Source organism: Neofelis nebulosa, chromosome X (assembly GCF_028018385.1).
Source record: "Neofelis nebulosa isolate mNeoNeb1 chromosome X, mNeoNeb1.pri, whole genome shotgun sequence".
NCBI classification, from domain to species: Eukaryota; Metazoa; Chordata; class Mammalia; order Carnivora; family Felidae; genus Neofelis; species Neofelis nebulosa.
In genome coordinates, this window is record NC_080800.1 from 9,304,902 (window position 1) to 9,331,378 (window position 26,477).

Sequence of the window (26,477 nt, forward strand, 5' to 3'; positions counted from 1 at the left end):
AGGTGCTACTGGGAAGCCCTCCTCAGCAGAGAAAACACTGTTTTACAGGTAATAGATTCTCAGAATATCATCCTGGCTTCTCTCCACACTTCCTTTCTGGACTTCACTGCGAAGCATATACATTTGTTGAAATGGCAGTTTTGAAATCACCTATAAGGTTTGTTTCAGCTCTAATAACATTCTTCCGGAAATCTCTGTGGGAAAGAAATTGTTTTTTCCCCACCATCTTTCTCCAACTCTTCTGATTTTTAAGATTTTCCTTGGAGTCTTTGGAAATTTCATACGTGACGTATGGCCAGAAGCGGCTGATTTCATCCCAGTAAAGGACACCTGGACTGTGTTTAAACTAGACAGGTTAACATTCTGATGATTTACATGTCTGTTTCCTTTTGTTCCAAGGTTCCTTATGTGAGTATTTCTGAGGTTTGGCCATGTTCTGGTTCTTTCAAGCCATGGCCAGACAGGTTATCATTTCTGTTCAAATGTCATGATCTTATCTATAGCCCACTCTGCCAGGATAAGAGAACACAGAGTTACTATCTCTGTAGGCTTCAGTAGTTCTAAATATTTCAAAGGAAATACTGACTTCATTGGAATTTATTGGGTTTTTGAAGATACACAAATTTTTTTTTTTTCAGGACTAATTTTATAAATAACCTCATTATAAGGGAACAGTGTTAGCTCTATGAAAACGACAGGGAAGAACCTTGAACGGATCTTGCTGAGTGAAAGAGACAAACCTAAAAAAGCTATATACTTTATGATTCTGGCTACGTTACATTCTGGAAAAGGCAAAACTATGGAGAGAGTCATGATCAGTGGTTACAGGTGTATGAGGGTGAGAGAGACATGAATAGGTCAGGCGCAAGGGACTTCAGGTCGGGGAAGCTATTCCGTATGATCCTTTGACAGTAGATACGTGACCATATGCATTTGCCAAAGTCCATGGAATGTGCAGCAGAAGGATTGATCCCTCGTAGTAATTTGAACGTTGTTTAATAATGATGTGTTAATGTTGGGTCATCGGTCACATGAAATGTAGCTCTCTGCTCACGATGCTGATGATGGAGAGGCTGTTCAGGGGCTGAGTGGAAGCTATGTGACATCTCTGTCTTTTTTTTCCCATCTCGCTGTGAACCTGAAATTGCTCTAAGATATAACGTCTATTCAATTGAAGAACTCACTCATGCCATTAAAAAGCTGTAACGTAACTGAATTTGTAATTATTTTTTACACTTTTGTTTCAGTTTATTATTATTATTTTCATAGGCTCTATGCCCAAGGTGGGACTTGAACTCCCAACCCTGAGATTAAGAGTCCTGTGCTCTACTGACTGAGCCAGCCAGACACCCCATTCAGTTAATTTTCTTGTTCAATTTAGTAGCATACTGTGTATATGATATAGATATTGATTTTTATTTTTTTCCTTTTTCTGTCATTTGTGCATTTGAATAATACTAAGGAATTCCAGTGATATCCTCTAAATCACTAGATACTTTTCCAGTAATGGGTTTAAGAAATTACATTATATCATTGGTAAAAATCAGTAACATTTTCATTGGAAAACTTAGCTCTTAATTTTTTTTTAATTATTTAACTGTGCTCGCAGGAAGAAAGAAGCACTAAGGAACATATTGAATGAGCTCTGTGTCCCCCGCCTTGCTTCTTAGTGAGTCTTGTATATTTGGTACCTCATTTAATCCTAACGACTGTTGGTTAGGTACTATTATCCCCCTTTTCCAGACATATGTGAACTGGGACATGATCTTTAGCTTCTGTGGTCTGAATTACAACTGTCTTCAGTTCAGATTATCCACATCCAGGAGAGGTGGTCATGGCATTGGATGCTGTCCACTCTTGACCACAGCAAGTGAAATCTCACAAAATTGTAGCTGATGCACTTTCCGCGGTGGTCACAGGTCCTGGCCATTTACTTGGGAATTTACAATGTCTCTCAGAATAGGGAGCATAGAAAGAAAGCAACTGTATTTCAGGACCGGATGTGCATCCTGAGCTCAGAAGACCGCCTCTGAAGGAAGATCTTCAAGAAGCACGTTTAGCCTGTCTTAGTCCTTTAAGGCCGTGCTCCTTCATAGTTGTATTTTTTTTTTAAACATCATTTAGGTATAATCACAAAGTGTACAGGTCACCCACAGTTCGTGTATAAGTCAGTGGGGTTTTAGTAAATGGGTCGAGCTGTGCAAACCTCAGTGTAATCCAGATTAAGATCTCTAGTGCATTTCCATTTCACCCCGGTTCCTCTGTGTGGTGCTGGCGACTATCACTCTCCTTCCTGTCTCTGTAGATTTTTCGTTTTCGGAATGGTTTTCGTAAATAGGACCATCCAGGATGTCCTTTGTGACTGCCTTCTTTCACCTAGCAGAATGTGTTCGAGGTTTACACCTGCTGTCACATGTATCTGCGCTGTGTTCTTTCTCATTGCTGCATTGGATTTGTCGATCCATTCTCCACTTTATGAATATATGTGTTGTGTCCATTTTCCTGGCTATTAGTAATAATGCTGCTGTGATGGTATTTTTGACTTGCTAATGCTTTCCCCGATAATGTAGTTAGTGCACCGACTTCTGATTTTTCTCACAAGCCTCTCCTGTGTGTAGACAAGGAATACACCCAGACCCCAAGGCCAGCATGAATCTGGCAGGAATATTTCCTGCCTGGAGAAATGGCTTGTGAGTGGAAGTCCAGGTGTCTTGGATGCTGCAGACAATTATACATTTGAAAGAGTAACTATGTTATTTTGTACTTTCTTCTGTGCTATTTGTTGACACAGGAAATGCATTAGTTCCCATATTGGTGACTCCATATCTCCACATTACAGAATTGCACAGTAAAAGTGCTCATATTGTAGGTGGACTTTATAATTCTGCCCGAAGACTCCCAAATTGTTCTTACGGTGGTTTTGCTCATCCTTTCTAAATCCCGTCCTTTCATAATTAATTTTGGAGTTCAGTCATTGGGAGCCTGTGAGACAGTCTTTACAGACCATAATTGAAATTCAAGGAGGCAATAAATTGTGAAACATAGAGAAAGCGAATTTAATTATGGTTCTCAAAGCAGAAAAGGCTGGCTTCAAAAACTCAGTGCTGGGTGTCTCTACGAACAGGCGGGTGAATGTCTACTCAAAATGTTCAGAGCACCAGGTATCCCAAGCTTGTTCTGTTTTTCATGATTTGATTTTTACCTCACCTGACTTGCCATTCCTAATGACATTTAACTGGATTTCTGGATTGACATTACTTCTCTATCTAACTTCAACAATATTGCAAAATATGTTGCAATGCTTGCCCTGAAGGGAGCCACTGCCTGTGAAAAATTTTTTTTCTAACAAGGGTACAAAATGCTGGAAGCTATCATCAATGTTGGATGGAGAGAATGTGATGTCTGTTTCCATGATGCTATAAATGTGATTGCTGGTAGACCTATTAATAGCCCAGAGTTGATTTTTGACCTTGGATTTGTGAAATTAAAGAAGCTGTATAAAAATGGAGATGAACAAAATGAACTGGAGAAAATCCAGGGCACCTAAGAGTCTTCACTCATGAATATTTAGCATATTGCATTTGAAGATGTAAATATATATAAGTGTGTGTGTATGTAGATTTCTGTTTTGTCATTAAACAATTAGAGAATATAAATATTATGTGGAAGTTAATCTGATGGGAAATAATACATCTTGTAGAGTTGGTTACCCTTCTTCTTCTACCATTTTGTTTTCCAAGAACCATTCCTATGTCAACTTTATCCTGGAGGGCAGGAAGAAGTGGGGGGGGGCGGGGGCTGTGTTCTTCTCTATCTTCTGCTTATGCAACTGGTTATAATCCATGTGTTGGGGGAAAGGCTGGAGACCTAAGTGTCTTTATGTTCCATCAAAGTCTCCACTTCATGTATTGCTGGCTACCATAGAATTTGTAGGCCGGGGGTTCTATGAAGCCTGTTGAAGCTTCCCCTTGTGATATTCATGGTTAGGCTTAATGCTACTTTTCTATATTTAGATAATAGACTTTGATGATTCAATGTTGGCTTTTGCTTTTATTTTTATTTTTCTGGCTGGTTTACCTGGCAAAGGTTGTAAAAATAATGGTCCACGTTTGGTATTTGTTACTCAAGTATGAGTGAGTTCATGTCATTGTATTCTGAATCTGACTGGGACTAAGGGGCATGGAGACCAAATCCCACTTGCTATAAAATTTTGCAAAACATTGGCCTCCTCTGTAAAACGAGTTGGAAGTAATAACATATGGTTTATTTGGACATATGGGGCTGGTTTCATGGAGGGCAACCATCCATGTATGTACATTGGCAAGCCTGATGTTTTCAATCTCATTTTTTATATCAAAATTAAACATGCAGAAAAAAATGAAAGGAAGATTCCTGTGTCATCACCCATTTCTGCATATTCCAATTGTGTACAAGTCTTAGTCACTATTGGTTGCCAGTATTTTTAGTCTTTAAGTGTAGTCACAAATTGTCATGTATGTTTCAGTTAAAGGTGGGGAGAGAGGGTAAGAGTAGTCATGTAGGCAACTGAGAGAAATTCCTTTTCACCTTCCCATGACCTAAACTGGTGTTACATGACCATCTTGCCCAGGTTCATTTCTGACATTGCTTTACTAGTTAAAAACTGGTTGGTTGCCAAATTTGGTATATTGTTTTTAATTTTATTTTTTATTTTTAAAAATTTATATCGAAATTAGTCCGCATATAGTGCAACAATGATTTCAGGAGTAGATTCCTTAGTGCCCCTTACCCATTTAGCCCATCTCCCCTCCCACAACCATCCCATAACCCTCAGTTTGTTCTCCATATTTATGAGTCTCTTCTGTTTTGTCCTCCTCCCTGTTTTTATATTATTTTTATTTCCCCTTCCCTTATGTTCATCTGTTTTGTCTCTTAAAGTCCTCAGATGAGTGAAGTCATATGATTTTTGTCTTTCTCAGACTGACTCATTTCACTTAGCATAATATCATCCAGTTCCATCCACATAGTTGCAAATGGCAAGATTTCATTCGTTTTGATTGCTGAGTAATACTCCACTGTATGTATGTGTGTGTATATATATATACACACACATACATACCACATCTTCTTTATCCATTCCTCCATCGATAGAGATTTGGGCTCTTTCCATACTTTGGCTATTGTGGATAGTGCTGTTATAAACATGGGGGTGCATGTGTCCCTTTGAAATAGCACACCTGTATCCCGTGGATAAATACCTAGTAGTGCAACTGCTGGTCGTAGGGTCGTTCTATTTTTAGTTTTTTGAGGAACCTCCATCCTGTTTTCCAGAGTGGCTGCACCAGCTTGCACTGCCACCAACAATGCAAAAGGGATCTTCTTTCTCCGCATCCTTGCCAACATCTGTTGTTGCCTGAGTTGTGAATGTTAGCCGTTCTGACAGGTGTGAGGTGGTATCTCATTGTGGTTTTGATTTGTGTTTCCCTGATGATGAGTGATGTTGAGCATTTATTTTTTCATGGGTCGGTTGGCCATCTGGATGTCTTCTTTGGAGAATTGTCTGTTCATGTCTTTTGCCCATTTCTTCATTGGATTATTTGTTTTTTGGGTGTTGAGTTTGATAAGTTCTTTGTAGATTTTGGATACTAACCCTTTATCTGATATGTCATTTGCAAATATCTTCTCCCATTCTGTCGGTTGCCTTTTAGTTTTTCTGATTGTTTCCTTCTCAGTGCAAAAGCTTTTTATTTTGATGAGGTCCCAGTAGTTCATTTTTGCTTTTGTTTCCCTTGCCTCTGGAGACGTGTTGAGTAAGAAGTTGCTGTGGCCAAGGTCAAAGAGGTTCTTGCCTGCTTGCTCCTCGAGGATTTTGATGGCTTCCTGTCTTACCTTTAGGTCTTTCATCCATTTTGAGTTTATTTTTGTGTATGGGGTAAGAAAGTGGTCCAGGTTCATTCTTGTGCATGTCGCTATCCAGTTTTCCCAGCACCACTTGCTGAAGAGACTGTCTTTATTCCATTGGATATTCTTTCCTGCTTTGTCAAAGATGAGTTGGCCATACATTCGTGGGTCCACTTCTGGGTTCTCTATTCTGTTCCATTGATCTGAGTGTCTGTTCTTGTGCCACTACCATACTGTCTTGATGATTACAGCTTTGTGGGATACCTTGAAGTCTGAGATTGTTATGCCTCTGCCAAATTTGTTGTAATCGCTTATTTATTTTTGAGAGAGTACAGGCAGGGTAGGGGCAGGGAGAGAGAGAGAGAGAGAGAGAGAGAGAGAGAGAGAGAGAGAGAGAAAGAAAGAAAGAAAGAAAGAAAGAAAGAAAGAAAGAAAGAAAGATAGAAAATCCCAAGTAGTCTCCATGCTGTCAGCACAGAGCCCATTGCGGGGCTCAAACTCATGAACCATGAGCTCATGACCTGAGTGGAAGTCAGATGCTCAACTGACTGAGCCACCCAGGTGCCCCATGGTTGCCAAATCCTTTGTGCATGCTGCATAGTCTTCCATAGAGAAAGTGACCATATCTTTTAACAGCAATTTCAGGAAATAAGTATATTTAAGAATTAGTTTATTGCTCTGCCAATATCATTCTTTTCTTTTTTCTTCTTTTTTCTATTTTTTTTAAGGTTTATTTATTTTTGAGAGAGAGACAGAGTTCTAGTGGGGGAGGGGCAGAGAGAGAGGGAGACCCAGAATCTGAAGCAGGCTCCAGGCTCTGAGCTGTCAGCACAGAGCCCGATGCGGGGCTCAAACTCATGAACCGCCAGATCATGACCTGAGCCGAAGTCAGACGCTCAACTGACTGAGCCACCCAGGTGCCCCAATATCATTTGTTTCTCATACAGTTCTGCTTTATATGTTCATTTATTTTGTAATCATTAGAGGGCAACACAGGCGCTCGTGTCATCTTCTATTTTATGGCTCTTTTGCTCACATATTAAGTTATGTAAAGAAGAAACCAGTAAGTATTTTGAAGTCTGGAGACCTGAGCGGAGCTCTGAGGCTTTGGAGAATGATCACCAAAGTCACTGAACATTACTCTAGTTTTGTCACCTCAGAGTGATTTAAAGGAACGTGGAGTTTTTCTGGGGGGGGAGAAAGTTAATGCAATGGAATAGTTGAGTTTAATAGCCTTGTCTCCCAAAATAATGGAAATCAGCTCTTTTTTTAACTCTGTGAGAGTGTAATCCTGACGTGGCGTTTTTCTGACTCTAACATGTAAGGTAATTGTAAAGAATATTTATGTATTGGTTAAGAGATGGCTTTTACAAATAGCCAGAGCAATGAAAGTTCAGCTGGAACATTAAAGACATCTTCCCTATACAATAGATAAGCAATAAAATAAAATTGTCGTGGGGAAAAATGGGTCCACCAGCTCTGGAAGGATTCCAGGCTGATGTTGACATCAACTGCATGTGATAATTTAGAAGTCACAGGGACAGGCTTTCCTTCATACAGAAGAACAGGCAGATGAAACCCGAGTCTTTGCTGAGAACAATGATCCTGTCTTTCTATTTGGTGTCCCATAAGATCTAATCCTTTAGCTTTTTCTGACTGTAGGAGCAAGAGCTTGTTGCAGTAGTTGAACACCGTGAATGTCAAATAGTTTTCGATGGGGACACCTTTTGGCATTATTATTTGTGCTTGTGGACTTCGGATGTACATGTGACAGAATATTAGTTTACAATGGTGTCTGTAACCAAGTAGTTGGGTTAAAACGATAGAAAGGTATTCTCTCACAATTCTGGAGGGCCTAAGTCTAAAATCAAGATGGTGGCAGGGTCACTCTCCCTGTGAAGTTTCTAGGGGTTAGAAACTGCCAAACCTCTTCTTCTTATGGGGGCTCCAGGAATCTTTCCTCTTAGGTAAACATGATTCCAGTTTCTGGATCTGTCTTCTACATACCCTTCCCTTGTGCGTTTTTCCTGTCTCTGCCTTTTCTTTTTATAGGGACACCTGTCACTGAATTTAGGGCCCAGTCAGATAATCCAGGAGTTTCCCATCTCGAGATCTGAAACTTAATGATATATCCAAATATCCCTCTTTCAGATAAGTTCACAATCTTTGGGTACTAGGAATTGGAACTTTGATACATCTTATGGTTCACATTTCAACCCACTGCACATAGCAAAGCAGACTCGATGAAATTAGTATTTAAGAGAAATCTGTCCATTTATTTTCTTCCCACTCATGTAGGCAATCTTAATCTTCTCTGGGTCTGTCAAAGTATTACCAGAAAAGCTTCTCACCCGGAAACGTTCTTTATCCTAACTTATAGTCTCATCATTCTAAACTACATTTCTACTGGTAGAATAGCTTATTCTTTAAAAACACTTGCCTTGATGCAATATTACAGTTTCACAGGCAGTGTGTGAAGTATTGGCTAGATAGCTGCATTTCCCTTTTAATCGTGGGGTATATGGGCCTCCACGGACATCGGAATTAGCAGTGACCACACCGCAGACTGTGGACGTCATAGTACCTTAGCCATGGGGCTCACGTCTTCCCGAGGCCGTATTGCGCCATCCGGTGTGCACCCCACATGCAATTATCTGGATGTGTCATGGCTGTCATCTGGCCCATGAAACTATTCAGACAGCCGACGTTTGAGTCACTGTGACGTGGTGCATGCCATTGTTGTGGTGTGTGTTTTTTTAAGGAAGAACTTGACAGCCTCTGTAGGGAGTGAAGTGACAAGCTGTCAGCATGACAGCCCCGAAAGTGGCATCTTGCAAATGGAGAGGAAGGTGATGTCCTTGGCCTTCGCTCCACATGGTTGGAAGCATGAGAGCATATCAGGTGATAGAAAACACTTTAGAATGCGGTCAGCAGACAAGTCCCATTGAAATATCTGTGTGGCAGGTTCATTGTGGCCCAGAAGGAGCCTCACTTGTTTATATTTGGCGTGTATGCAGTGTTGGGAACTTGTATGTTTACAGATCAAGGGAAAAATGGAACCTCCATTTTCCCTCAAGATACCTAGAGAACGAGACCCTCCACCTCACCTTCCCCCCACTTCCCCACATACACGGAATTCTAAAATGAATGGTGTTAATAGAAAATTTGAGGTATATTCAGGGTAATAGATCAGGAGGTGATCGCCATTGAACAGGTACGTTATGACTCGCCATTGCTAAGAAGAAGGGGCCCTGCCATGCCATTTTGGGCCACGTGAGGAAGCACCAGGGTTGGCCAAGAGGTAGAAAGAGCAGATGAACTGTGGCCAGAGACTTTATTGTGTTTTTTCTAGGAAGGACTGGGTGAGGCCGGGCATACCATCTTAGGACTGACAACTTGAATAATTTGAACCCATTTCGGCACATAAGGGTTGTCTGTAGTTTTCTCCAACTTCATCTTGGGGTGATCATGGCACAAGAATAATGGCCCTGTGTGTGAGAGCTACATAGAAGCGGTGGTTAGGGGCGTGGGCCTTGTTTTGGTTGGATTGCATTTGAAGTGTGCTGCCTGGAGGAGCACTCCTTGGGAGGATTACATACAGACTACGAGGGAGGAAGAAGGCAGAGGCGCAGTGAGTCCTGCCTGTTGTTGGTTTGTCCAATCAAGGAGTGTCTGACACGTGTATACAGCGCAGATGTTCAAGCACCAAGTTCACGGAAGCCAGGAACCTGGTTAATACACATACACTTACACTGTTATCCAAAGTTCTCTTCCAAAAGGGAGGAGTCAGTTTGGAATCTCGATGCCTCAATTATAAAATAGCAAAGACTGGGTTAGGGAGGCTCACAGAAGATTCCTTGGTTGGAAACTCCTTGAACTATAGAGTTTCTCATTGATTAGCTGATTCTTCCTCTCTCCTCCCCTCCCTCCCTCTATCACTGCCCCCAGGCCAGGAAGCTGTTCGTGAAGTCGGCTTTCAGCTCCACTAGTCCTGTTCTAGAGTCTTCTTGCGTCTAGCAGGTATTCTACTGAGATAGGGCCCTTACTGTGATTCCGTATCTTTGCAAACAGCCCGTGTGATAGTGGATTTGTGGCTTGCGGCCTCTAGACTTAGTTCAAGGGGATAGACAGGAAGCAGAACCCCGGAGATGGTGGCCCACTTGAATCACTTGCCCGGGCTGAAGCGTTCTTTGCCTTTTTCTGTAGCTTCTTGATGCTGAGACTTCTTGTGGGAGTTAAGGCGGGGTAGAAGAAGCATGACATTTGGGACAGAAGGCCTAGGTTTCAGTCAGAGCCCTACAGTTTTGTTCGATGGGGCCTTGGGCAAGACATGACTCTCGGCCGTGGTCTGTCAGCTCTGAAATATGTGTGACAGTGGTTCATGTTGGAGGGGTTGATGAGGTCATTTGGGAAATGGTTTTGCAAACAAGCCAGAGCTCTCTTCATGTCTCTCTTGGTTTTGGTTCCTGGTCCCATTGTGGTAGGGACAGGCAGCTGTGAAATAGTGAACTTGCTTTCTTCAGTACCCTTGGCTTCCATTTTGCTCCTGCTTTTCCTTCATTCCTTGGCTGTGTTTCCTGGGTTCTGGGACCTTCTTGCTGTCCTCCGTCTGGACCTGTCTCTGGTTCTCGTTGTATGCTCCCAGCTTCATCGGCTGTATGTGCCCCCATATCCTCCTCTATTCTTCAGAGTTCACCTGGTTGACCCCGTTCCATGAGGCCAGTACAGATGGGGGATGACTGCCCTTGCCACCTCGAGGAAGGGACTGGCAGCCGTTGAGCTGAGGACTCAGGCAGGTGAGCGCCAGGAGTTTGCTGGTCTTTTCCTAAGCTTTCCACCTCATTCCTCCTGCCTTTGCCCTGTCTTATTTCCCACTGCATTATTTTCTGCTTCATTTTCCTATTTTCTGCTACATTTCCTCCTCCCTAAGTCATTCCTGGTTTTCATTTGCGCACTCACTCATTCATTCAATAGCTGCACGCGGCAGGCTCTGTACCCAGCCCTGGAAACAGAGATAAATAACCACCGTATCGCCCTCAGAAGCTCAGATTCACAAATAAATAAGTAATGGTCTTACTTGGTGTTGTGAGAGAGAATTGTAGAAAGTCAGGGCAGAGATCTACTAACTGTGGGTTTTAGGAGAACTTGTGTGCTGGCCAAGCAAGGCTTGGGTGGGGCTTGCCAGGCCAAGAAGGGGTGAGGACATTTCTATCAAGGTAAAGATTATGTCCAGCCTTGTAAGGGCTGTAGCAGAAGTTAGCAAAGGTCGACTTAGCGTTGGGACCTGGGTGCCAGGGGACATTAATCCAAAGGTGAGGCTGTGTGATGGAGGAAGTCCTACACCAGAATCAGGGACCCTAACTGTGTCCCACAGGGTTTTGGTGGCAGGTAGGATCGAGCAGGGGAGAAAATCGGACTGGATTATGTTAGGAAAACCAAACTCTAGTGGCAGTGCAGAGGGCGGACTGGAGTGCTCAGAGACTAGTTCCAGAATCTAGAGGCTATGGCAATTGTCCAGAAGAGAGGTGAAGTGATATAAATTAACCCTGGCATTAGCAATGTTCTTGAATTTATTCATCTATCAGAAATGGTGGAGTCCCTAGATGTGAACACACCCACCCAGGGTGTCCCTATGGGCCAGATTGTATGTCAGATCAAGAAATATGACATGAGGGGCGCCTGGGTGGCGCAGTCGGTTAAGCGTCCGACTTCAGCCAGGTCACGATCTCGCGGTCCGTGAGTTCGAGCCCCGCGTCAGGCTCTGGGCTGATGGCTCGGAGCCTGGAGCCTGTTTCCGATTCTGTGTCTCCCTCTCTCTCTGCCCCTTCCCCGTTCATGCTCTGTCTCTCTCTGTCCCAAAAATAAATAAAAAACATTAAAAAAAATTAAAAAAAAAAAAAGAAATATGACATGAAGCAAAAGTGACACAGTCCCTGTTCCAATGGACGCAGGAGGGGGCATCGACTCTGACGGGCACACCTCTAAGTGGAGCGTGCCAGTGGCTTTGACTGCATTGAAGGAATCCTGAAAGGGCTGTGGGGGCCCGTCCTAGGGCACTGGGTTGAGACTGGCATTCCAGAAGGGCTGTGAGCCAGTGCCTCTTGGGCTGACTGTTGAAGGGGCTGCGAGTGCCTTGGTCAAGTGAAAGGAGAGCCTTGCGTCAACAGCAAGGGCCGCCTTGCTGCAGAATCCCCTGAGGGGGCTGCAGTTCTGAGCATCAGCCACCAAGGGCACCAGCCCGGCCCAGAGAGCAAGGTGGGCGTCCTGCCCCTGGCCTTGTGGGGTGGCCCCTTCTGTGTTCATCCTCTATCTGATTGTGGTGCGATCTGGGAAGATGCCAAGGTGGGAGCATAATCGAAGAGCAGGTACGAGAACACTGTGGCCGTCCACAGACTGGGCCTTTGCTTTTTCGAGACCGTGGCTTGTTCTTGATGTGCTTTCAGAGCAGTGGTAGGGATTCGGAGCCGATGGCCAAGAAAGAAAACTCTTGAGACATCTTTGGTGCAAAAAGGTGATTTTATTAAAGCACAGGGACAGGGCCCATGGGCAGAAAGAGTTGCTCTGGGGTTGTGAGGAGGGACTGGTTATATACTGTGGAGTTGGGGGAGATAAAGTCAAGAGGAAGTTTCTTCAAGGGATTTCCATGCATTAATGAAGACTCCCAGGATACTGGAGGCCTAGCTATTGTCAAGCTAAAGCTGTTTTTCCCTCTAGGAAAGCATTATCATTAAGGAGTTAAGCATTATCATAGGGAGTTCCTGGAGATTAAGCTATTGATAAGATTGCCCTTTTCTTGTTATATTACTAAGATATTTGTAAACCGGAGACTCTTATCAGTTTAGCCATTTGTTTTCTTTCCTTTGTTCTTGGGCAGCCAGGAGTGCCTGAGGAATAGCACACCCATCCCACCTGGGCAGGCTTGTCCTTGGCCTTCAGCTTGCCTTATGCTCCCTCATCATTCTTTACCCAGGTGGAGGTGAAACAATATGGAAATATACAACCTTGCTTTTTGATGCCCCTTACCTGCCCCATTCCTTGGGAGAAGAAAAGAATGTTTAGAAGTTCTCAGAATTTTTTAAAATTTATTTTTCAGAGAGAGGGAGAGGAGAGAGGGATCTGAAGTGGGCTTTGCACTGACAGCACAGAGCCCGATGGAGGGCTTGAACTCAGGAGCCTCAAAATCATGAGCTGAGCCAACGTCGGACGCTCAACCGACTGAGCCATCCAGGCACCCCGTGTCTTGTTACTATTTTAAAGAGTTTAGACTCAGTCGTTGTTAGTAAACTGAATCATCAATTCAGAGTATTGATTTTCCTCCTGTATTTTACATATTATATGTAATTTTTGCCTCCTCTGTGAGTCTTAATTGGTCTATTTTGGATTGGCTTGACGTTTTGTGTGTGAAAAAGTTTTCTAGTATTGAGCAAATGCTCTTTTTCTCCTTGTAATATTCCTGTTTTAAAGAAAAGAAAATCCATATCGGCTAACATAATTCACGTGCCCATAGGGAACTTGCTTCACTTTGGTGCCTTTGTTCATACGTGTAGTACCGGAGAAGATTTGTAGCTCCTTCTCTCTGGGAGCTCCCAGCAGTAGTCCGGGACTGCAGGGACCCTCTGCCCTTGGGCTTGGCCTTGTGGAGGCAGGAGTCCTTGCTTGGGGGCAGTGCTGTGGGAGCCCAGTGTGGCCCCAGGGCGGCACCTCTCTCAGGCCCCCATCCCTTGTGCTAGGAACATCGAGTCATTTGAAAAGGTAAGGTTTCTGGGAGACGCTTGCAAAATGTTCCAAGTGTACATGACAAAGGTGTTAGGTGAGAATAAGGAAAGTTTCCTTCCGACTTTGGGCTGTAATCAGAATTGTTCAAGTTTTAGACAGCCAGGCACCCGGTCATTTCTACAATTGCTAGAACCCAAACATGTTTCCTTAATATATGTTTCTTGATTGCTTTGTCTTCAGGGATTGTATCCTTAAAAATATTTGGTTGGCGCCTGGGTGGCTCAGTCCGATAAGCTTTGGACTTTCGATCTCAACTCAGGTCTGGATCTTGGGGTGAGTTCAATCTCCACACCCAGGGTGGAGCCTGCTTAAAAAGTCAAAGAGGGCCACCTCGGTGTCTCTGTCAGTTAAGTGTTGGACTCTTGATTTTGGCTCAGGTCTTGATCTCTGGGTCCTGAGGTGGAGTATCCCCCCTTCCCCCGCCCCCAGTGGGGCTTGTTGCTGTGCCTGGAGCCTGCTTAAGATTCTGTCTCTTCCTCTGCCCCTCTCTGCAGCTTGCACACGCTCTCTCTCTCTCTCTCTCTCTCTCAACTAAAACACAATTTAAAAAAAGAAAGGAATATTTGGAACCCAGAATTCTTCTGTATGATTAGGAAAATACAAAAACAGATCCAGTCTACTATGTTGTCTGGGGAGCCAGGTGATGCATGAATCTTCTTGCCCGGTGGGATTTCTCTGTCCTGATGGTGTGTTCACTGGTATTAGACAGGGAACTTGGTTATAGAATGAGTGTCCCTTTTTGCCTCAAATGCCGGGCAGTTTCCCACTAGATTGCCACGGCTGTCCTCAGCTTAGGTTTTCTTGCAAAATGATCTCCTTTGCTTTGCTTTGAATGTTTTTGAAAATTTTCTTAATGTTTATTTTTGAGAGAGAGAGAGAGAGAGAGAGAGAGAGAGAGAGAGAGAGAGAGAACGAGCCAGAACGAGCTCAAGCAGGGGAGGGGCAGAGAGAGACAGAGACACAGGATCTGAAGCAGGCTCCAAGGCTCCAAGCTGTCAGCACAGAGCCAGACGCAGGGCTTGAACCCATGAACCGCGAGATCATGACCGGAGCCGAAGTCAGAAGCCCAAACAACCAAGCCACCCAGTCGCCCTCTTTGCTTTGAATTTTGCACCTTATACCTATTTTGGTGATTTTTTTTTTTAAAATCATCTTTGCCTCTTTGTATACGTTCTCTAAATAACGTGTAGATTGCAAATAATTACAATGATGAATTAGTTCCCCGTATCCCATCGCCTGATGTCCCTGGTCCCCACCAAGGCACAGCCAGATCATATGGTGATGGTTACATCTGATAATTGTGGCAGGCCAAGATAACATGTTTGAGACACATGTGGAATGACAAGAGTGGGGGAGGGGGAGGCATAGGAAATTGGGGAGCAATGTCTCTAATTAAATATTATTTTCTGAATGAACCTACGTGTAGGTTGAAGAGCTCAGTCTGAAATTCCTGTATTAAGACTTTGTTTTGGTTCCATTTTAATAGGAGTATGAGAAAGAGCTCAGTGAAATCAGCTTGTTAAGTAGTCATGACCATGGCGATTACAAGCCTTTATGTGCCAGGCACTGGCTTCGTGCTCTGTAGAGCCTTTCTTGATTCTCATTGGTTCTCATTGGAATCAACAAGAAACTAAACTCCCTTTTTAGCGGGGCAGCGAGGCTAAGAAAGACTCACTTTTCATTGCAAGGTGCAAGGAAGTGATTGAGTTGGTGCGCATGCCTAGGACCCCGCAATTAACCTGTGCCTACTCCACAGGAGGAAGGCGAGCTGTCGGGCCTTCAGGTAAAGAGATCTTCCTGGCTCAGTCTTCATATGTGGTCTCTGGGACGCTGAAGGGTGCTTCGGTATGCTAAATGCTTAGCATAGTCAATGCCACATGAGATCAATATATATGCCTGCGATAACAGCTTAAGCGAAAATAGGAGTTCGGGTCCTGCCTGGATGTAGGGAATAAAATTACAGGATGCATAGTGAACTTGAATTTGAGATGAATAACAAATAATGCTTTTTGGCACTAGTCTGGCCCATGCAATATGTGGGACATACTTTTAATAAAGGGTGTTATCCCATGCATTATTTGGGAGATACACAAAAACTTTTTAAGATAAACAATATCGTATGTGGGCGGCCATGCTGCATTTCATCATACAATCCAAGATAAGAATAACTGGGGAGTGGTGGCCTGTGATAGATGCTGAGGTACTTCCAGAAAGAGACCTACTACTCTGTGGAGAAGATTCAGCCACTCAGTGTCTCTGGTACTGACCAATGAGAAGCGTGGACTCCATCAGAGTTTCTTGATTTGATTTGGGTCTTCTGTCTTTATGCTTAAATTATCTTCCATCGCATACAACGTCTTGGTATTTGGTATACAAATACAAAATACAAATACAAAAAAATATGGTGACTTCTGGAAATTGCTGGAAATCTGTCAGACTTACACTGGTGTTTCCCAACCTTGTTTGGATGTTAGTAACACCTGATGCCCAGGATCCAGCCTAGACCAATTATGTCAGTCTCTCTGGGGTGGGACAAGGCATGAATATTCTTAATGCTTCCTACAGGATTCCTAGTGCATGGCCTGGAGTGAGAGCCACTCCCTAGGCTCACAGGCCCTCTGTCCTTGAGCCCACCACAAGGATGTCAACCCCTCCTAGCCCCTTCTCCATCATTCTTTCTAGGATTCTGTTTCAATCTCGAGGCCATCCCTGCCATGACCCTCTAATGTTCAATTCTCGATGAAGCTGCAAAGCTGGTGTCTTGGGTTCACATAACACTTTGTTTGGGTTAGACCATTGCGTTTTACTCCTGGTGCTGTGAACCTGGGCCCGCAAATGGTTAAAAGAATTTGAAAAGACTCCTAGGAAAATGCCCCCTCTTTGACCCATGCTGACAGAGCTGGCCTTTCATTCATTTGGGTTTGAGGCTCTTTCTCAGAGAAGGAAAGCGAGGTCAAGGGTTCGAAAATGTCCATGTCTGAATAAATAAGGACATCAGTCCCAGAGCACCATGGGATCTGAGGAGCAGTTACTGGAAGGATCCGCCCATGACCACGAGGCGCCATGAAATCATAGAGATGCCATTGGGAAACCAGACCTGGTGGGTTAGCTCTTCCTACTGCCTCACCAGATGATTGTACAGTCACAGGACAGTTTCAGTCTGTTTTGGTATTCCTCAGGTTGGAAACGTAGAAGTTAGCCTTGGATTTGTAGAGTCATGTGTATAATTGCAATATGCTCAACTTCCTGTTTTCCCGGGGCAAGCTGGTGTGTTCTGAATTATTGGAGGTGTAAGTGAGTGCTTAGGAGAAAGGAAATAATTCATTTTGCGGAGAGAATGTTACATTTCCCTTGCTTTCACCTGAGTATTTAAAAATGCAAACTCTCATGACATTCTGTTCCCTTCTTTGCATTTTAATTATTGTGGAGCCCTTAAGAGTCATTAAGTACTAATCAGATGCTGATTGCTTAAACTCTACAAAGTGTTTGATTTTAAAAAATCTCAGTCCCAGATAATACATGGTGGCAGTTTATCAAAGCAAGTGGCATATACTTTTCCTCTCTATTTTGATTCAGATGTGTAACAATTTCTACCTGCTGGTTTAAATTGGCCCTGAGAACACCTTTTGTGTTAAGCCCACTCACAGCTAGAAGGAACCAACATCAACCTGACAATGAAATAATATCTCCCAACTAAACAAAGCCAAAAAGCCAATGGGACAAATTGTTCTGTCGATAATCCAAAGCCAAAACTGTGTGGTCCCCTGCTATTTTTAGAACTGGAGGGAAAAAGAATCCTCCTTATTGTAAAAATGATACAATTAAATACGGAGTCGGCCACTGGGAAACTCAGAGTTCCCTTTGAGCACCATTTTGGAGACCAATGTTCTGCTTTTATGAAAGCAGAAAATGAGGCCCACAAAAATGATAGTGCTTCAAAGGAGGAACAGAGGGTTCTGTGATCACTGGGTAACCTGCGCACACAGGTCAGTTGGTGGTTCCGGAAAGCTGCATGAACCACCTGTGTGAACTTGGGGAAGTAGCTTGACCTCATTATGCTAAGAATACAGAAAAACTCTGATTTTGCTGTCCCTGAGTGTAACCATAGCCTTAAATTCAGTTCAACTTTCCTCCTAGTTCGGTTTGATTTTCACAAAGGGAGCTCTGTCGATTTTCTGGATTGAAATTATTCAAATTTAATAGGAAAGCAGGTTAATACTTTGAATAGGCCCAAAGAAAATCAAACTGAACATTTGTAAATCTTTTGAAACCTGGGAATCTTGGACTCGATGTTAAGACTGGATAGAAATCAGACAGATGTTCGTGTAGGCCCAGAATTAGAAAGCTTCAGTTCACACAGCAAACGATTTTACTGTTGAGCTATGTCAGAATGAGCCACGCTGGACTTGAACTAATTCCTGTCCCTGCCTGACACCCCACCCCACCCACCCCCCCACTGCCTGGTCCACTCTGCTTGGTCTTTATTAGGGTAAGCTAAGTGACGTAGTCGGCTGGTGCGCAAAATGTACGAGGGTGCCACAAAATTCCTTGCCAAGATGAACAATATTTTAACACAATATGCAAAAAAAAAAAAAAAATCAAAATGGCTGTGACAAAATCCAAAGTGAACACCATATCAACATTTTTGATAAAGAGAGAATCCCATGTGGTTGCAAAGATGCAAGGTGAGATAAGCATGGTCATGCATATGCAGGGCTGGATCCTATCTGTAAAGATAGGTAGGTATGTAGGTAGGTAGGTAGATAGATGATAGATAGATTGGTGATAGAAAGAATGGATAGATGATAGATAGATAGATAGATAGATAGATAGATAGATAGAATGGATGGATGATGGATGGATAGATGGATAGATATAGGGATGGATGGATGGTTACATAGATAGATAGATAGATAGATAGATAGATAGATAGATAGATAGATAGATATTGGGATGGATAGATGGTTACATAGATGGATGGATAGATAGAGGGATGGATGGATAGATAGATGGATGATTGATAGACAAGTGGGTCGGTAGGTAGATGGATGGATGGATGGATGGGTGATATAGATAGATGGATAAATAGAGATAACATGTTTATATTTTGGTAGTAATTGATCTTTCGTCTAGGTGTATAGTGCCTATACAAAGGTGGTAGCTTGGATATTCACAACATCTGTGGCTCAGGGTCCCCCACCTCCCAGCCCCGTGCCTCCAAATGGAAAGGATGACTTTATTCTCTGCTCCTGGCATCTCCGTTCTGTGTTTTCTTTTACTTACTTGCCCCATCTCCTTCAATCTGTTATAACACCCTTGAAGGCAAAGATCCTGCTTTTCTTGTCTCCGAGTCCCCAGAAGCTAACACAATATCTGGCACTTGTTTGCGGCATGCTTCCCCCTCCCCTCCATCGGTCCTAGAAGCCTGTTCCCACTCCTTGGGTGTCCCTGTGCTGACCTAGCATCTTTCTGGGCTTGGCTTGTCTGTGCAGTGACATCTGTGGCACTGGTAGGGATCACTCTCCCCCAGGATGAGCCAAATGAATGGAGACAGTCTGCAAAGGGGATTGATTAGTTTGTAGAAGATCACCCACCTAAGCCACAGGCATAGCTGGCTCATCAGAGGTCTGCTGTGTAACAAATTACACAGTGACTTCACACGTCCCCATTTATTTTCTCACACATTGTATTTCTATGTTAGAGGTTCTGCATGCCATGGCTCGCTTAGGGTCTTACCTGGCTAAATTCAAGGTGTCAGCCAGGACTGTGGCCCTCAGCCTGTAGAGTATGGGTGCTCCTTCAAGCTTCCAGTTTGTTGGCAAAAGTCCGTTCTTCGCATCTATAGTACTGGGGTCTACATTTTTTCTGATTTGTGCCCCCTTCTTCTTCGAGCCAGCGATGCTACACTGAATCCTCCTTAGGCTTTGAGTCTCTAACGTCCTCTTCCATTTTCTCCTGTGCCCTTTAGTGCTTAAGTAATTCCATTGGACCCACTCAGGCCATCCAGGACTATCTTCCTAGTATAAGACAAGCTGAGTTATAGTGTGACATTAATAACCTTACTGCAGTCACATCTGCACAATCTCTTTTGCCACCTAACCAATCCACAGTCTGATACCAGAAGGTGAAGGAGACAGCCAATTATTTACAGTTCCTGCTGGTAGTTCAGGGACCAATCATCCTTGGTGTTTTCTCGGATTCTCTCCCCAAGGTGTTTGGGAAGACTGAGTTCAGGTGTTAGAACCACGGGATATTCCTGATGGGGGAGTCCTGCAATGTCATTTTCTGGGATTTTGGCCAAAGTATTCCTTTGGGAAATGAGGAAAGGCATCCTGAGTTCTAAGATCATTAGCCCCATCTGGTCAGAAGGAATGATCTATTCCTCGTTTCTGTGTCCCCTGATGGCCAACAAGGAATATGGCCCATGGGAGGCAGTTGCGAAATGTTATGTGAAGAAATGAATGGATAAGTGAATTGATCAATCCCGAGAATCTTCTAGAAAGTGTTTTTGAACTGATATTTATAGTCCTCACTGCCTACCAGACATTTTCACATTCGCCCAAATGTTGGAAGGTATCCTCCAATTTTTTAGGCTATCCATGAGTAATCATAATCATAAATCCCATATGGAAATTGGGTTGGAATGTTTGCCCAAATCTTTTCCTTCCTAATCATTGGTGCTAACATGCGTACCTGTGTCTCGTTCCCATCACCACTCATGCTTCGCAGTCTTACACTAATGGTTTTGACTCTCTGTGCTAGGATTAGAAATTGAATGTGTATAGTTTTGGCCTATTGTTGAGTCTCCCAACTTACTATGTTTTACCTTTGTGATCTATGAAATGTTCATTAAAAAAAAAACCCTTTTGGTCATACTTTTAATTTCTCCTTGCCTTATTGGGCGAGACTTCCATAACTTGATATTTATGCTCCTAGAAGGTAATGTTGCCCTGTAACAAATGTTGTACTTGCTTTTGTACTAGATTTATTTTTTTCTTTCTTTTTAAGAATGTCATCCCCTACAACAGAAATCCCAAGTAATAATAACCCACCCCCCTGCGATCTCAAATCTAGGAGGAAAGGCAGAGAAGTGGGTCAAGCTTGCTGGGTCGATGTGAAAATTCTGGTCCTTTGAAAGACCCTGCTCTTGTCATACATTACTTGTTGGGCAAATTTTACTCTATAAATTACCATCTGTTTCATACATCAATCTCTCGTGAGTGTGATTAGCATGACTTTCCAGAGATCTGCAGAAGCCCTCAGTACAGTGATCCCATTGTTGCTTGACCCACCGATCGGAGCACAATTCCTTGGACCACAGTGGCCCCATTAATGCACTGTTCCCTGTGCGGTGCTTGCCGCCCTCCTGGTGCCTCTGGCAGCCTCGGTGATCTCAGTCCCTATAACACAAGTCACAGGAAGAGCTCCCCGATACATCCCAGATACATGTTATCTAAACACAGAGCTTGCAGGAGAAGGTCGGGATCGGTCCCAGACAGAATCTATCCTGAACGCCTGAGTCCCAAGGCCCATAGTAAAACACGACCCTGCAGGTGTCGTTCCCAAACCATGCTAGACAGCGGGGCCAACTTGGAGCAAGAAAAATGAGCAGTGTAACAGTAGTGCCTTTTCAACTCAATCAATTATGAACTGTATGTGAGGGGGAAATGTAAAATTAAATGTACCGAGAAGACCGGTTCTCCATCACTGCCGGGAGCAGGTCGTTTTAATCAGATGGGATGTTGGCCGTGGCCTGGTCGGCACACGTTATTATGTTATATAACATCACACGCTTTTTGTACAGTGGGATTGTATTAGGCTTTTATTTCATGTTATACGTGAAGGAAGAATTCAAGCTCTGGGGGTCCGTTTTCATGAATCCCTTTCTAATAAAGGCCCACAGAGCAGGCACTTGTCAGGATAAAGCGGACACACCATGGTATGTCTGCTGCTCATTTCCCCCAGTCCCGAAAGTTGCTGACTGAAAGGGAAATGGAAGCAAGGCAGAGTCCGCTCACTCAACAATCCCATCGGTCCGAGCATCCCCGGGTGCCTGTGGACGCTCGTGGTGTCTCAGGTGCCTGCGTGTGGATGGGAGGTCGCCCTGAAGTCCCAGGGCTCGCAGAAGGGCAGCGGGTGCTGGCGGAGGCTCGGCGGTGAAACGTAAGCCAGCCGTGTAATAAAAGCTCCTGGGAATGCACAGGATGCCTGGGCATTAGGCATGCTGCTCGGGTTTCACATAAATGCATCCCGTTCTCCGGAGCGGAGGGGCCTTGCGTTTGCACTGGCTCATTCAAATTGAATGTAGGTAAAAGGAGAGTCCTGAGCAGACAGAGCAGTCTGGCTTTTCTGAAGGCAGGAGCAAGGTTAAGCTGTCGGCTGCGTTCTCTGTTGTTTATTGGATGTTTGTTTGCTCTCCTTTTGCACACCCAAGGCACGTTGCAAAGAGGCAGCGCTAGGCTGACTGATGCGTGTGCGGCACAGGCACCCATGCTATTCTGCCTGGGCTCTTCTGGGCAGTCGAGTTCAAGCCTTCATACGTGGCTTCACCTGTTGTCCCCAACCCTGGTGGGGGTAATGTTTTGCTGGAAGAGAAAGCTCCTCTGGAGGGGGCAGCTTGTATTTTTTTTTTCCTTTTGTTCTTTACCCGAGTTCCAGCTGTAACTTTGTCACAGCAAGAGTGAGGAGAGCGAGCCTGTAAAGGGCTGTTTGCAGCATGCTTTTTCCATTAGTTCTAACAAGAGCGGAGCATCATTGGCGGCAGTGGCTTGCTCGCTCTCTAGTCTTGTGCTGTGAGGAATAAAGACTCTGTAGGGCAGTGAACCTGAACTTGGCCCGTTCATCCATACTGTGTAGAGGGATTGCATGGAATGGAGTCAAATGCCACTTGGGGGGTGAACAGCACGCGTCAACTCGTATTCCTGCTGGATATCGTAGGAAGAACCCTTGACAGAATCCAGTAATTAAAAGGTAAACCGTGAAGTGTGTGCTCCGTGTAGGAAAATGTGGGCTGAGGGGCGATGTATGGGTGAACAGAGACTTGTTTCAATTTGTTTGGAGTGATACGTTCCTGAGATGTTATTGCCAGTGGAGCAGCAGAAGAAGGGGGGAGATTTCAACTTGCCATTGACTTATGGTGTGGTGCAATCCAGAAGTTACTCTTACACATGATGGTGACTCTTCTTGTCCCCGAGCACTCAGAAAATGTGTTGAATTTTTGTCCTGGAAGCAGGAATGTTCTCAGTGGGAATCTGGGGGAAAAGCAAAGTTCTGACCTAGGAAATGAAATGTACCCTCTGTGTCTCGTTTTCTTTCGTGTGACATCTTTGGAATTCGTTTGGTTATTTCTGTCTGGTGGCTCTGTTTGTTTTTCTAAAACCTGTCAAGAAGTGGCTTTCGGAGTCACAGAAAGACTGAGAAAGTTCATTTTCACTCAGGTTCGTTCCTAAAGATGCAAACAGTTAGCATAGTCCCATAGGGGGAAATCTTGATGAGTGGCTGAAGCTCTAAGTTAAAGCATGTTATCTGCTCAGTGCTATTTAGTCCTGTCCGTTGTAAACCATTCTTAACACGTGTTGGCTTCCAGACTATTTGAAGTAAGCAGTGTCTCTTAGCAATGTGTGTTCAGTGCAAGCTATTTGATCTCTTTCACAAGCTGCCTGAGAAATAGAAAGCTGAAATTGTAAGTCAATTCTGGATTGTATTTGCCCTCAGGAATCCGAAATGCAGTTATGTGGGCGTGTGGACAATGTGATTCCATTGTTTCTAAAAGACTGGTCATGTAAGTTACAATTTTAAAATAAGTCAGCTGCTCTCTGAGTTTGAGGTATTGTTTTTCTTATCACCCCACAGAAGTATCTGTTGCAATTAACACTCAAATTTTATGAACGATAATGGTAATTTGTGATATCATATATGTATACCCTTTATCCATTTACATACACATGATGCATCGATACAGTATGTGTGTTTGTGTGTGTGTGTGTGTGTGTGTGTGTGTGCGTGCGCACATATATGTACCTTCCAGAAGATTTTGTTCAAATGGTTAGATCAGGGGAAATATAATTTGCTGGCAGTAGAGTTAACAAGACTTAGAACAGAGTAAAGCATTCTTGGCATCTAAGTATGGGGTCTCAAAAGTAAGAGAGCTGCCCAAGTATTGACCTGTTGGAACCTCACTTGAGAAACAGTGCTGGTGATTACCCAGGCGCGCAGATCATTGTTTCTACGCCAAAAACTACGCATCTGATTTGAGCATGAGAGGTTGGAAATAGGGGCAAAGATTAAGAGAAGGAGCTATACGTTGTTTGTGGGAAATCACTCTCAGATACACTGTAGGTGCTTCTAATGGCATCCGTGCTGGCACAGGGATCGATATATGGTGACATTACAGGAAAATTAATTTTGATTGGTGGTAGGTTCTTCATCATTCTGAGCCTACAAAATTATGTTCACCACTATTCTTGTTTTAGTAACTTAGTCTTTTATTGAAGGTATCAAGTTTTTCCAAGGAATACTTTTTTGCTGAGGTTTATCATAGAGTTTTCTGGAAGGATTTTATAGTAACATGTCAACGTGAAAAGCAAGTAGGGTATAAAGGCTAAGTAAATTTTCAGAAATAGAGTTTTGAGTAATCAGTACTGAGTTTAGAAAAGGGCAAGGGACGCCTGGGTGCCTCAGTGGGTTAAGCATGTAACTCTTGGTTTTGGCTCAGGTCATGGTCTCAGGGTTCCTGAAATCGAGCCCAGTGTTGGGCTCCCCACCGAATGTAGGGGGCCTGCTTGGGAATCTTTCTCTCTCTGTCATTCTCTGCCCCTTTCCCACTTCCTGACTCAAGCACTCGCACCTAGGCCTATATTCTAGAATGTTTCAGCCAGTTGAGATGAACAGAGGTTTTGTTGTAGGGACTGTTTTCCTTGAGCCGAAAGGAAGTGTCCAGTCCATTGGAGAACGGTGTCCAAAATCTCACTGGCATCAAAGCTTGTTGCAGCTTTCAGTTATTTGAGGGTCCAGCCTGGACTTGTTAAAACAGACAGCAAGAGGCCCGTGACGTTGGAAGTCCGGACTGTCTGTGCCTGATTTCTTTGCTGGAGTGAGTTATCAAAGCAGTTTTGATTATCTTCTGTTTACAGAGCCACCTTTTGTGAAGAGCTCAGTGTATTTTGGACAGTATCTAATTATCAGAATGCCACAGTGAAAGAGCCCACGCTATCTCTCTTCTACAGGTGAGATTACAGAGGGACAGAGAGGCCGAGCCACTTATCAAAGGTGGTTCAGAAAAACCCTGACACACAGCTAGGAAATGGGTGAGCCAAAGTGAGCTCTGGGGATGGATCTGGGGCTTTTCACCCCTGTGAGCAGATTGCCTCCCCAGTTGGCTGTCAGTGTGCCCATGGGCATTCCCAAGCTCAAGAGGAACCCGTTCCAACTGAACTTCATGGACCCCATCCCAATACGTTGTGGTTGTGGGATCTCTGTGTTCTGTGACATTCGTGATGGCCAAATGGAATGAAAGCAATGAAGGACAAGGCTGTGGGCTGCAAAACGGGGCTTGCAGAAGTAGCCATTGTCACTAGAGGTCTTTACAGACGATGCAGAAAACAACAGGACCCAGGGCCATTACCCCGTGTTTAGAGTTGAAAAAGTTTGAACCCTCTCCAGAAGCTCATCATCTGTTGAGGATAGAGTTGGGATGGCTTCCCTTGCTTTATACAGGAACCGCTGAAATGACAGGCAACCTGCTTCTTTTGTTTCATTTCGAGTATTTCAGCTTTTAGGCACTAAGGCCGGCTAAGCTTGCTCAAAGTTGAATTAACATTATTGAGTTAATCAGATACAAATTGTCATCATACACCCATGAGGAATGTGTTCTTTTTTTCATGCTCTGTTAAGTGGCGGTTTTGGAGGAAACTATGTCTGTTACAAAATAAGAAAATGATTTCACATATACAGACATTATGTATGGCCTGTATTTGTGTGTGTGTGTGTGTGTGTGTGTGTGTGTGATTTCAGAGAAATAGGTATGCAAGGAGTTGCTTAGATTCACAATCACTTGAATGACAAAGCAAGGACTTTACACACCATTGCAAATAGAGACTGTCCTGCCTCTGGTCAGATTGAAAATGTGCTACTGACAGTGCAATCCAGTGGCCGAGTCTGGGCAGATGGATGCTAGGAGAATGTTCCACAAAATGGAGTAACTATACTAGGGGATTTGATAGAAGAGTCCATAAGGAGGCCATAGTTCTGGTCTGGAACCCTAAGGTGCTCTCCCATGCTACATCTTTCTCTGAAAGGGGGTGGGGTGCACCCAAGTGAGGGAGGAGCCCCTGAGGAGAGCAGAGAAGTCCTGGAAAGGTTTTTGCAGCGGGAGGGGAGACCAAAGAAAGGGGGTAGAACAAGGTTTGGTGCAGATCGAAGAAGCCCAAGGGATCCAGACAGACCTGGGTACTGGCAGTTAGGTATAGAATCTCGAGCGCTGGCAGAGAACTTGGCTGCTTGCCACCCCAGGGAAAAAGCGGATGTGATGCAAGAGAATTTCTGAGAACAGGATGTGAGTAAGTCAGTTTTCAAAGCTCCATGAAAATGAGGCACCTAGGGAAAACGGGGGAGAGAGAAAGCACCCTATTTTCCTGTGATCACAGGTCCTGAGGCATGTAGCCTGGAGAAAGTGGGGGGTGGGAGGACAGTCTAGGAGATGACCCAGATGTGGAGGACAGAGATCCAGGGGAGCAGCCCAGGGGAGACCTGTGGAGCTAGGGTTGGCTCATGGGGAGGCAAGTGTTGAAGGTTTAAGTGTCCGGTGCCCAGGGGAGCTGGGG

General features: G+C 44.0%; 1 protein-coding gene across 8 annotated transcripts in view; it reads left to right on the top strand.

Moving 5' to 3' along the window:
- Positions 1-26,477, top strand: part of FRMPD4 (FERM and PDZ domain containing 4) — an 850,869-nt gene that overhangs the window by 519,853 nt on the left and 304,539 nt on the right. The window contains exon 1 of one of the 8 annotated variants that reach the window (XM_058713635.1): positions 22,170-22,626. The exons of the other annotated variants lie outside the window; for them this stretch is intronic. The gene's annotated coding sequence lies outside the window, so the exon portion shown is untranslated. Of the gene's footprint in view, positions 1-22,169; positions 22,627-26,477 lie in introns of those variants that run through there. 8 annotated transcript variants of the gene reach the window in all.